At 38.8% G+C, this 10,782-nt stretch overlaps 1 long non-coding RNA gene across 1 annotated transcript; it reads right to left on the bottom strand.

Annotated features, from left to right (window-relative positions):
• Positions 1–664: 664 nt before the first annotated feature.
• LOC138104607 (uncharacterized) lies at positions 665–6,802 on the bottom strand. Its single transcript, XR_011148156.1, has 4 exons — positions 6,650–6,802; positions 6,331–6,423; positions 1,186–1,287; positions 665–774 (listed from the first exon to the last, which is right to left on the bottom strand). It is a non-coding gene; the product is annotated as an uncharacterized lncRNA (long non-coding RNA).
• Positions 6,803–10,782: the final 3,980 nt, after the last annotated feature.

The following is a 10,782-nucleotide window of genomic DNA, read 5'->3' as shown; positions in this document are numbered from 1 at the left end:
CCAGTCACCCAGACAGCTGTTAGCATAGTTGTTATCTAACCCGAGCTCTACTTCCAGAGCTCCTTAAAAACCACCAGTATCCCTTAGCAGTGAGAATGGTTACTAGCAAGGGAACTGAACTTTGATAGATCACTAATTCCAAAGTCCATCTACTAGACTATTAACCCAGATGGTCGCACTCAGGCACATTTTGATGTAAAAAATGCTTAATGTTTTTTTCCTTTCTCCTATTGTTCAAAACCAGAATTCAGGGATAGATGTTTCTCTTGTAATGCCAGACTTCACTGCTGCCCTGTGCCCAGCAACCACCTGGGCTCAAGTTTCTGCTCTAGTTACCATACATGTCTCCCTGGCTCTTCTTCATTCAGATTGTGGAGAGGTGCTGTGCAGGAACAGGCATTCAGTGACTGTAATTGATGTGCTGGCAGAACTGACACCCTGTTTTGAAAGTCAGTGTGAATGTAAAGAACTTTAAACAATTATTTTAACAGCTTATTTTCACTACCAAACTCTTTGACCATTAACAGAGGAACAAATATTGTTTCAGCAGTTAACTTCAATTACTGCATGACAACTAATAAACCACAAACAACTTCTTTCACAGAAAGCCTTTACCATGTGGATCTTTACTTTGGTATCTTTCAAATCCTCCTCACAGAGAAATCAGATCAAATAAGTCTGTCTCACATAGCAAAGAATAGGGATAGATGCTCTTAGCCTTTCAATTTCTCCATTCCTCAGGTTTTCAAAAGACTGAGCCACGCTGATTTCCACCTGCAAAAGGTCAGCCCCAGAATGTAAACAATTTCTTTGTTCTGAATCTCTCTCTTTTCTTTCCCTGAACTTGAGTTGACATGAAGTATTTGGCTTAGCTATGCACAGACTCCAAAGGCCAAGGCCCCTTCTCTCTGCCAAGCATGCTGAGATAAAAACACAGATAAGATTCATAGTTCCTGTAACTTCTGTACCTGGGAAACTTAAAACTTGGGCAGCACTCAACTTATTTCGGACATTATGTGTAAAAGCCACTAGAGACGGAGTACACAAGTGGCAAAACTGCTCTCCATTGAGATTGTGTTCTATAAATTCCTGATGTAAAGGTTATTAGCGGAGATTTGTATAATGTTGACAGGGAAAAAAATACTGCTTTGCAGGCTTTTTGCCTTCCCTGTCTTTCATTCTTACCTATTCTTTACCACTCCAGCTTGAGTTGTGCTGTTTACCTTCTTTTGTTACACCGTCAGTTTTCTTGTGGACATTAGGACTTGGATGCCCAGAGAACACATGCTGCCAGGGTTGATAAGAGAGAGTGATTTTATTGGTGGGAAGAATAGCATAGCCAGCACTGTACTCTTCTGATTCTTTATTCATTAGTCATAGTTTGCAGATGTTACAGGGACAATAACTTTGCAACATCTTCAAACATTGCACACAGAAAAGGCATGCGGCACTTCTGCGCAAACGAGGAATGTTTGGGCACTGTTACCCACTGCCCAACTGGCTTGTGCAAAGCACTTACTAAGCAGCAAATTATTTTGGCTATTAAGGGCATACTTATTACAAAAACATGCTTTTGTTTATCATGCCAGGCTTCAGCTCTGCTCCTGAATTTTCTTTAGTTTTCTGCCCACCGCCCACTCCTTAGTGAGCTCTGGGTAAATGCTCTCATTGTCTACTGTTAATCATTCTTTCCTACATGATGACAGCTGCTTTTTGATCAGTGTCTGAACAAAACCACCTTTTCTGGATGGGTCATTAAATAGGATGGAATTTATGAGGCATCTTTCTCCAAATTATATTGCCTTCAGCTATGTTCTGTAAGAGACACTGTAGTACTGTGTAAACACATTCTCTTTCATGTCACAGTGATCTGGAAATAATGTCTCTGAATGGAACAAAATGGAAAGAAAAGACATTTTCTTACAGGCTTGTCTCAAAATGCTATTTTAAAAAAATAAGAATAATCCTCTGTACAACAGGCAAAAGTGAACTTCTTTTCCTTCTGACACCTATTAGAGGGACAGTTAGACTGCACAGCCCTTGCTCTGCAATGGCATTCTTATTTATTTTTTAAAGATCCCTCCTTGTCAGCCTCTCACAAGAGGTCTTCCAAGGCAGACTTTGAGCATTTTCAATAAAATACATCCCTGTCAATCTGCAGAATTCCCGGCCCTAAGGGTTGCACTGCTATTTCTACTCATAACAGTTCTGGGCAGGCTTGTGCTTTATCCAGTGCACTCGTTGTGGGTAGCAATGGACTCTTCCATGTCCCTTTACACATCAGCTTTCCTTCCAGCATTAACAATGTTCATCATAGGCAACAACTCAGCACTGAAACCAGTCATCTGCTTCTTATCAATGGGATGGGCAGGCAGCAAGCTAGAAAAAGAGTGATGTTTTTTTTAACCCTGCCCACACCATTGACCTGATCAACTGCAAATCAAGGAGTGGGAAAAATATATCTCTAGTAGAGGAAGAGAAGAGCCAGCAAACATCCAATATATTGCTTTTTCATGAGACTTTGTGGTGATCCCAAAGCTGAGTCTGCACTGCATTTTCAAAATCACTGTGAAAACGAAGGTTGCATCCAGTTCATCATACGCAACAGGCAGAGTCTATTTAAAACAGTTTTCACATTTCTTATAGCTTTTCCTACCAAATAGGCTGAACAGTGCTTTTCCCCATTACACATCAGTTCAAGAAGCAAAGGGTATATCAATGAAGCAAACTAAGTGGCTAAAAAGATTTAATTTACTGTCCCTGAGAGTTTGGGTACTCATACAGTGTCACTGGATGTGAGCTATAAAATTAATTTGATAGAAAAGGAGAGCCTGTCAGGAAGTTTTGCATTTTCACAATACAGCTGGAAGTGATGTTCACAATATTGTGCATCACATGCTAACTGGATTTTCAGTGGTACACTGTAAAGGCAAATGTGCCTTGTAAGGCACTTTACAAGTGCCACTTGTAAAGGCAAATGAGTTCCCTGATACGCTTCACAGGGTTCATAAATATGAGCTTGACAAAACTGCATTTCATTCCTACACAAAAAAATGGTAATGACTTGCACCAATAAAGACAATATAGCACAAAAAGCCCAGTTGTCTTGCCAGAAGTTATATAGAGAGAAAAACAGCCCTGGTCTACCAGGTCTCAGTGTTCAGACAACCACAGTGACACTTTGGTATTTGTGTCAGAAGGTCCTCAAGAGATGTGTTCTCTAGTCTTTTACTTCTCTTTTACTAAAACACTTGAAGTAAACTAGAATGCTTACAATTAAACAAATCTAAAATCTTTGGTTAAGGCACCAAAATAAACCTGGAGATGCTGAAATGGAAAACAAGAATGAGTCACAATCCAAGAAATGCCTCAGGCTTGCCATTCTCTCAGTGTATGCCAATATTCTCTAATAAACCTGATATTCAAAGGTTCAGAGGGCCCAGCATATGTTTTAGACAGTTACCAACATGAAAACAAAGTGTAGATATATATGGACTTCTGTTGTCCATCCTTCCTGGGTGCTCCCTTAGAAGGGCCCCAGGAACATTCTCAGAGCATTTCTTGGCCCAGTATGAGCAGGATTTTCTAGGAACCAGAGCTCAAGTCGAGGGAACACTACCTCAAAGGGCGAGAGTAGGCTAAGCCTCAGGAGTGGCCTAGAATTCAGAGTATTGCCTGGGTTGTTTTACCATATATAGCCAGGATACAGTCTTTAAATGCTTTGACATTCAAGTCTCTGATTTTGCCCTTATTCCCAAAGGTTCCACTGGAAAAGTTGGAGCTCTGACTTATTTCAGCTGCCTTATCTACAGGTTTCTAACTGAAGGATAGAGGTCTTTACATGTAATTCTTTCTCAAAGAGAAAAAGAAGAGAGTAACAGAAAAAGTAATAGAAAAATTATGAGTAGCATCAATGAACGAATGCGAACACACAGGCACACACACAAAATAACAAACAGTTATAAATTGAAGAAGACCACAGAAAATAAAAGGGGCATACCTTCAGCTGGTATAAACACAAGCACTGATTAATCTTAAAGCTATAATGAATGAGAGAGCACACACTAATGAAATAAATGCATTGCTTGCAGTACAAATAAAACAAGTTTGTGCTGTTTTCACAAACACCAAGACAAAAAAACGGAGGTGAAAAATCTATCTGTAGATTACTTGATTCCCTCTGTGCCTCACAGGAATTTTACATCCAGTTATAGCTGTCTAACTATCAAAAAGACCGAGTGAGAAAATGGAAGGAGTCCAGAGAGTCCAGAAAACAGAGAAAATGATCAGACAGCTGGAGAGACTGATATGTAGCGAGTGACTAAAATAGAACTGAATTTTTAAGACATTGGCTGAATGACAATTAAAGAGATACAGCAATCTACAGTCTGAAAGACATGAATACAAAAAGAGAGGGACTTTTATGGGAAAAGAGAAAGGGAAACTGAATTAGAAAAAAAAAAATGCATGCTGGATTTCCAGAGTAGAGTGAACTAGTCTTCCAAGCATGGAATGTGTAAAAGATCTGCTAGTCTAGGACTAACAATGCTCTCTTCTCCCAGACCTGTCTACAGTAGGCCTCTTAAAAATTTCTTATTCCCATTCTCATTAATTCATCTGCATAGTTCAGTGTTCTTTACTACTAAGACAGAGTAGTAGCTAGCATTTTATTCAAGGATCATCTAGCTCTTGTCAAATTTTTTGAGAACAAACCAATCCTAACCTAGTCCCTGTTCTCTGCTATGTCTCCTACCACTGCTACTACAAGCACAAACACTGAAGGAAATTTTAAGATGCCAGCATCACATCCATATACTTGCTTTCAGCACATGTTGAACTCACTGGCTGCTGCTGACTCTTTAGACAAGAGTTTCCCTATTCCCCCTGGATTTAACAGAAAGACAGACAGAAAGAGGAAGAGCACGTAGCCTTGGGAGGGGAGTGGCCTGGAGGGAAAAACCCCAGAAGTAGCCCATTGAAGGTTAATCACAATTTGCTAGACTTTGGCTATTGTTAATGTACTTCCTGTCTAAAAAGTAACTTTGCATTCTATCTGCTCTGATTTCCTTTCTTTGGATAACCTGGAGAGAGCAAACCCTGTAATAGACATATATTCATACATATAATGTGCATATATATTATGTATACATGTGCTGTAATACATGAACCAGTTGCACTGACACTACAGGGACAGGTCAAGTCATACTAGAGAAGTCTTACAGAGAGAAGGAATGTAAACCAAGTGCACCTTCAAGAAAGGTACATTCTTCAACTACACTTCTTTGACTCAAAATAATTAGAAAAAGTATCAGTTGCTCACAAGGGGATTTGTATTCCATTGTCATCTCTTCTCAGTGGAGTTTTCAAAGTAGGAATTTTTTTTTAATTGTATGCCCTTTGAAAAGTATTCTGCAAATTCTACTTTTCTCAAAGAAGCATCCTTTTCATAAACGAAGGGTTTTACCTCAGAAATTACTTCATTTATCTAAAGAAGTCAAGACTCAACCAAGCTATCAGACTATAAAAAGATAATAAAGTATAGTTTAAGGGAAAAAAACCCAAACAATAGTGTTTGTGAAGCACTCCTTGGGCAAGTAAAAGTCAGACCCTTACAAGCCCCAAGTGTAGGAATGGTTGATGTCTTGGAAAAGAAAAACTCATAATTCTGTGTGCAGCTGACTTATACATATTTCTGGCTTTCCAATAAGCCATTTGAAAGCTATACGATGAATAATAATGGAAAACATTTTTTTCTATATTTTAGGAATAAGAAATAAAATGCTTTGTTGTCTCAGGTTGGATTACTCTATGGATGAGAATGTCCTAAACACTTCAGAGATTTTCTGGGTCATTAACGCACTGCAAATAGACCAAAAATACATTCTTAGCAAAAGTAGTTTATCACATCCTAATCCTTTTTTGTAAAGGAACTACAGAAAAGAATGACATAATTCAAGCATGACATGCTCAGTATTCCTCTTCCATACACAAAGCACGAAAAGAGCAGAAACTGGTGAAAAGATCAAGGAGATTTTAACATAGAGAGTTGTTAAATAGCCAGTTGCAGAAAACATATGGAAAACTTAGCCGCAGCAAACCCCTGAAGTGTGCCTTAGAAATGCAAACTAAACAATTCTAGTCTAAATCTAGTGACTGTCATATTTTTCCAGATGGATGGCTTTTATAAACAGACCTGAGAAGTGTTTGATGCAGCTGCTGAATGGATAGAAGTCTGCATCTTCAGAAAAAAAAATTATTTGGGTTTTTTTTAATATCCAAAGCACCCAAGCTTATGGTAACTATTGAAGAGTTGAGAAGTTTGATTTTTACCTTTCTAGAAGTCATCAGTCAATGACAGCACACTGCTTCACACCCTCAGTCATCACCCGCTTCCCACCAGACACAGCTTCCTGCAAAGCAACACTTCCACAATAGAAAAAAGAATAAAACAACCATTAGCAGAGTCCTAATTAAAACAGAACATTCAGCAATCTCTAGAAAACATGGTGGAACCCAAGGTAAAGAACTCTCCATCACTGACAACCAATGACAGAATGTTTGCAACAAAAACCATCCAAGAAGAGTTACTGCTTTTATAATGATTTTTCATCAGAATCTGGTTTAACTTGGATGCTCATAGATAAATCACCTGGTCCTTCCTGCAGACCCCACTAGCACCCAAGCTGTTTCCATATTTCCTCCACAACATCCCTTTTCCTTTTTCATTTCAGTCGGCAAAGAGCCCAACCTCTGAAGTTCTGATGAACTTTCAGGTTCTGGTTTCATGCTACACTGAAACATAATGCCTTTCTTTCATCTGCTTATATAAGCAAATAAACAGCCATAAACACTGGGGTTACACATTTTAACAAGCTATCATCAGTGAGCTGAACAGTAGCAGCTGTTGGACCACCACGCTGCAAGGCTAAAGCAGCTCTGGCAGGGCTGGGGCAGGAACAGGCTCCGGAGTTGCTCTCCATACCCTACACCCCTTTCTCAACCTTTTATAATGTGCAGCTGGCTCACTTAGCAGGAACCCCATTAGGGGGTCTTATAATCTTTAATGTGCTTAAACACACAGGAAACATTGATTATATCAGTCCCTGTACTGCTGTAAACATTGAAATGGCCAGCAGGACTAAGGAAGTGATTGTCCTCCTGTACTCAGCACTGGTGAGGCCACACCTCCAGCTCTGGGCCTCTCACTACAAGAAGGTCATTGAGGTACTGGAAGAGGTCTAAAGAAGGACAACAAAGCTGGTGAGGGGTCTTGAGAGTAAGTCCTATGAGGACCAGCTGAGGGATTTTGGGTGGTTTAGCCTGAAGAAAAGAAGGCTCAGGGAGACCTTATCACTCTCTGCAACCATCTGAAAGGAGGCTGTGGCCAGGTCAGTCAGCCTTTTCTCCCAGGCAACCAGAGACAGGACAAGAGGAAATGGCCTCAAGCTGCACCAAGGGAGGTTCACATTTCACACTGAAAAGCAGGAAGAATTTCTTCCCTGAAAATCTAGTCCAGCATTGGAACAGGCTACTCAGGGAGGTGGTGGAATTACCATCCTTGGAAGAAATGACTGGATATGGCACTTAATGCTATAGTGTAGTTGACATGGTGGTGTTCGGTCAAAGGCTGGACTCGATCTTTGAGATCTTTTCCAACCTTAATGATTCTATGATCCTATGAATTAATACATATCATATATACAGCCAGCCTCCAAATCCCAGCCTGGGATCTTTTCACTAGATCACCACTTATTTCAGCATTCAAGCCCAAGTCTCAGCGAATCATTGTGAGTTTTACCCTGTAACATATGCTGACATAGTAATAACAGCTCTGATGATACATCATATAAACTGCTGGTAGAAGCACAATTTTTTAAAAAATGAAAGCACACAAGAAGAATGAATTATGAAAACACACTAAAAACATTTCCAAGCTTCTATTAATGGGGGAAAAAACCAAAAAAGAGGTATCTAAAAATGTCTGAGCCCAGCCCCTTTGCTCTTCCCCGTGCTCTCCATCTGCTAACGAAGAACCATATTCCCACTGCCAGTATTAAGCAGCAAATTCTCTCATCCCTCAGTGGAGACTATTTGAGCACTATTAAATCATCAAAACAGCAACTCAGGAGACCTCATGGGAGTACTTTCTTTCTCATATTAGAAATCAGAGGCTATGCTGAAAGCTACTATAAACATCTCTATTACCACTAACTTAGTTTGACTAAAAGAGATCCAGAAAGTCCTAAAATCATTTCCACAAAGAGTTTTTGGCCTGAACATATTTATCATGTCACCTCCACTCTGACTCTCAAAGCAGCTTTCACCTCAACACATACAAAACTAATCTTCGTAGAAGCATTTGGCTAAATTTAGCAGCATTGGATATAATTCAGCAAATTAAATATAAATATTTAGCCATGGCTTACATTTATTTTCATTAATTGGCCACTGAAACAGTGAATTTTACACTCCACTGGACAAAAATGACAAGAAAAGTAACAGAGCACAAGGGAGTTTCCATACACAGAGACAGGATCTCATTATCCTTTTTAATGGAACAAGTCAAAGGTCACTGCTTCAGTGGTGACAAAGTAGCATACATGTGATATACACACTTTTTCCAAAAGTCTCCCATCCAGGTCTTCTTATGCACACTCCTTGCAATCTATTTGATTTTTCTTTTTTTTGCTTATACAGATATGGCTATCTCAAGGCAATGTGTTAGCATTTGTAGTTTAAACCTCTCTATATGTGTCAAATCTGGATATTTAAACTGCCCACTGTGTAAATAAGAAAATGTACCTTCTAATCAATATCTTTAGTCTGCAAGGTCCTTCAGGTTTGGTTTCATTTTAACACATCTTGCATATCCCTGAATGCCACACAAATTTCTCAGTTCTCTACACCTGCTTCCTCTTTATGGATTTACCTCCAGGCATAAATTTATCAGAAGGAAAATTGGGAAACAAGGTGGCAACTTGTCCACTAACACTGCCTGGTTCACCTCTTGAAATCTCTGCTGTGCAGCTGCCTCTCTCTCCCACCCATGCTGCATGGCCAGCGGACAGCTGCAGTCACTGTTTTTACACCTCATTCCTAATGTAAACAAATATTGAAAGCCCATCTGGCTTTTTTGTATCCCAGTATACTGCCTATCTGTGAAATGGTACTAACAGAAATTCCCCAGGTATGTCATAGAAATATGAGGGTAAAATAGAAGACTTTTTTCACAGCTCCTCTGAAGTCATTAAGATTTTCAATACTGATCTTGAAAAGAAAATAATGTATTTGAAGTACATATCTGTTAACTCTCCCAGTGAAATTACAAGAGAAATTAATAGGACACCTTGTCATTTATCTCTTTGAAAATATGAAGTGTTATATTATAATCATTATATGGTACTTTTAGATTAAATTACAAATATTTTTTAAAAGGAAAAGAGAGAGAAAACAGGAAAAGGATACCTTGAGAGCTGAACTCATCCTGACAAGCAAAATAGAATGGATGAGGCCCAACTGGCCTCATAGACAGTGATCTGTGGTCTTGTTGCAAAGACAGAGGAGCTTTCCCAAATGCAAAGTAAAATTGTGAAAGCTTTTGCCAAAAGATATATAACTGACATTCCTGCCAGGGTCGAGAAAGACAGTTTGTGTCTGTACATAAAATGCTACAATAATCAAAGTAACGCTCAAAGCTTAAACAGGAACATCCTTTTAAAACAAATATAGACTTAAATGGACATCACATTTTTCAATAAAATTACACATTAGTTAGAGTCTAAATGTAAAATTTTTTGTCAAGGACAGATATGAAAACTTTTTTGCCAAGATCTTTGCTCTCAAAAAATCTGTGAGCTGTTTCCCCTTACACTTCACACCTCAGAGGAATTGCAGTGAACATGCAAGACGTATTTTCATAATCCTTCTCCAAACCTGTTCCTAGAAATCCTTTTCCAATAATGTAAACAGTAATAAAAACAGTAATAAAAAACAGTAATAAAACCACTGAGACTACCACAGCCTTGCTTGCTTCTTGGGATGCCCCATCTATACATCTGCATCCATTGTTCATCTCTGGGCCTATACTTTTGATTACAAGCTTTTTGGGAGACTATTTGTTCAATAGGTGTGTACTCTGTACCATAATACATTCTGAGAGACTCTTTTAATACAAAGAATTCATAATAATGAACAGTTTCACCCCTTCACTTGTTAAAAACACTGCAGCAAAACATGTAACGGTTAGAAAATGGAGATATATGATGTTACCTTCAAGCAGAAGTTTAGCACATAAAGAACTACACCTCTACCAAAGTGTGGAAATATACACACATACATATGCATTTCACATCACATAATATAATTCCTTGGCTGTTACCAACACAGAGATTTTAAAAAAATCTGTCCAAAGGTTATTAGAGAATATCATGTAAGATTGGAGAAGTTTTGCAGCCTGTTTATGGTCATTTTTCTCTACTCTTACTTTTGTACTTCAAAGTGTTCTGTCCAGCCATGCTGGCAGAAAGCTGAGCCTGGTGTCCCTGAGCAGGGATACTGGAAAAATCCCCCTTACTGAACATTGCATATACCTCCTTTTATTTGGTACATTTGCCAGGGATTATAACTTGATGCTGCTCTGGCTTTTCCCTCAACCTCATTTGATAAGTCATACACAAATAATTTCCAAAATAACTATTAGAGTTATTAAAAACAGCATGAGTTAAGGGGTTCTTAATAACCAACATCCTCAGTCATACGCAGACTTGAGCTTTTACTATTTTA

This window comes from Aphelocoma coerulescens, chromosome 1A (assembly GCF_041296385.1).
Source record: "Aphelocoma coerulescens isolate FSJ_1873_10779 chromosome 1A, UR_Acoe_1.0, whole genome shotgun sequence".
In the NCBI taxonomy this organism is placed as follows: domain Eukaryota; kingdom Metazoa; phylum Chordata; class Aves; order Passeriformes; family Corvidae; genus Aphelocoma; species Aphelocoma coerulescens.
This window is presented reverse-complemented; position numbering and strand designations above follow the sequence as displayed.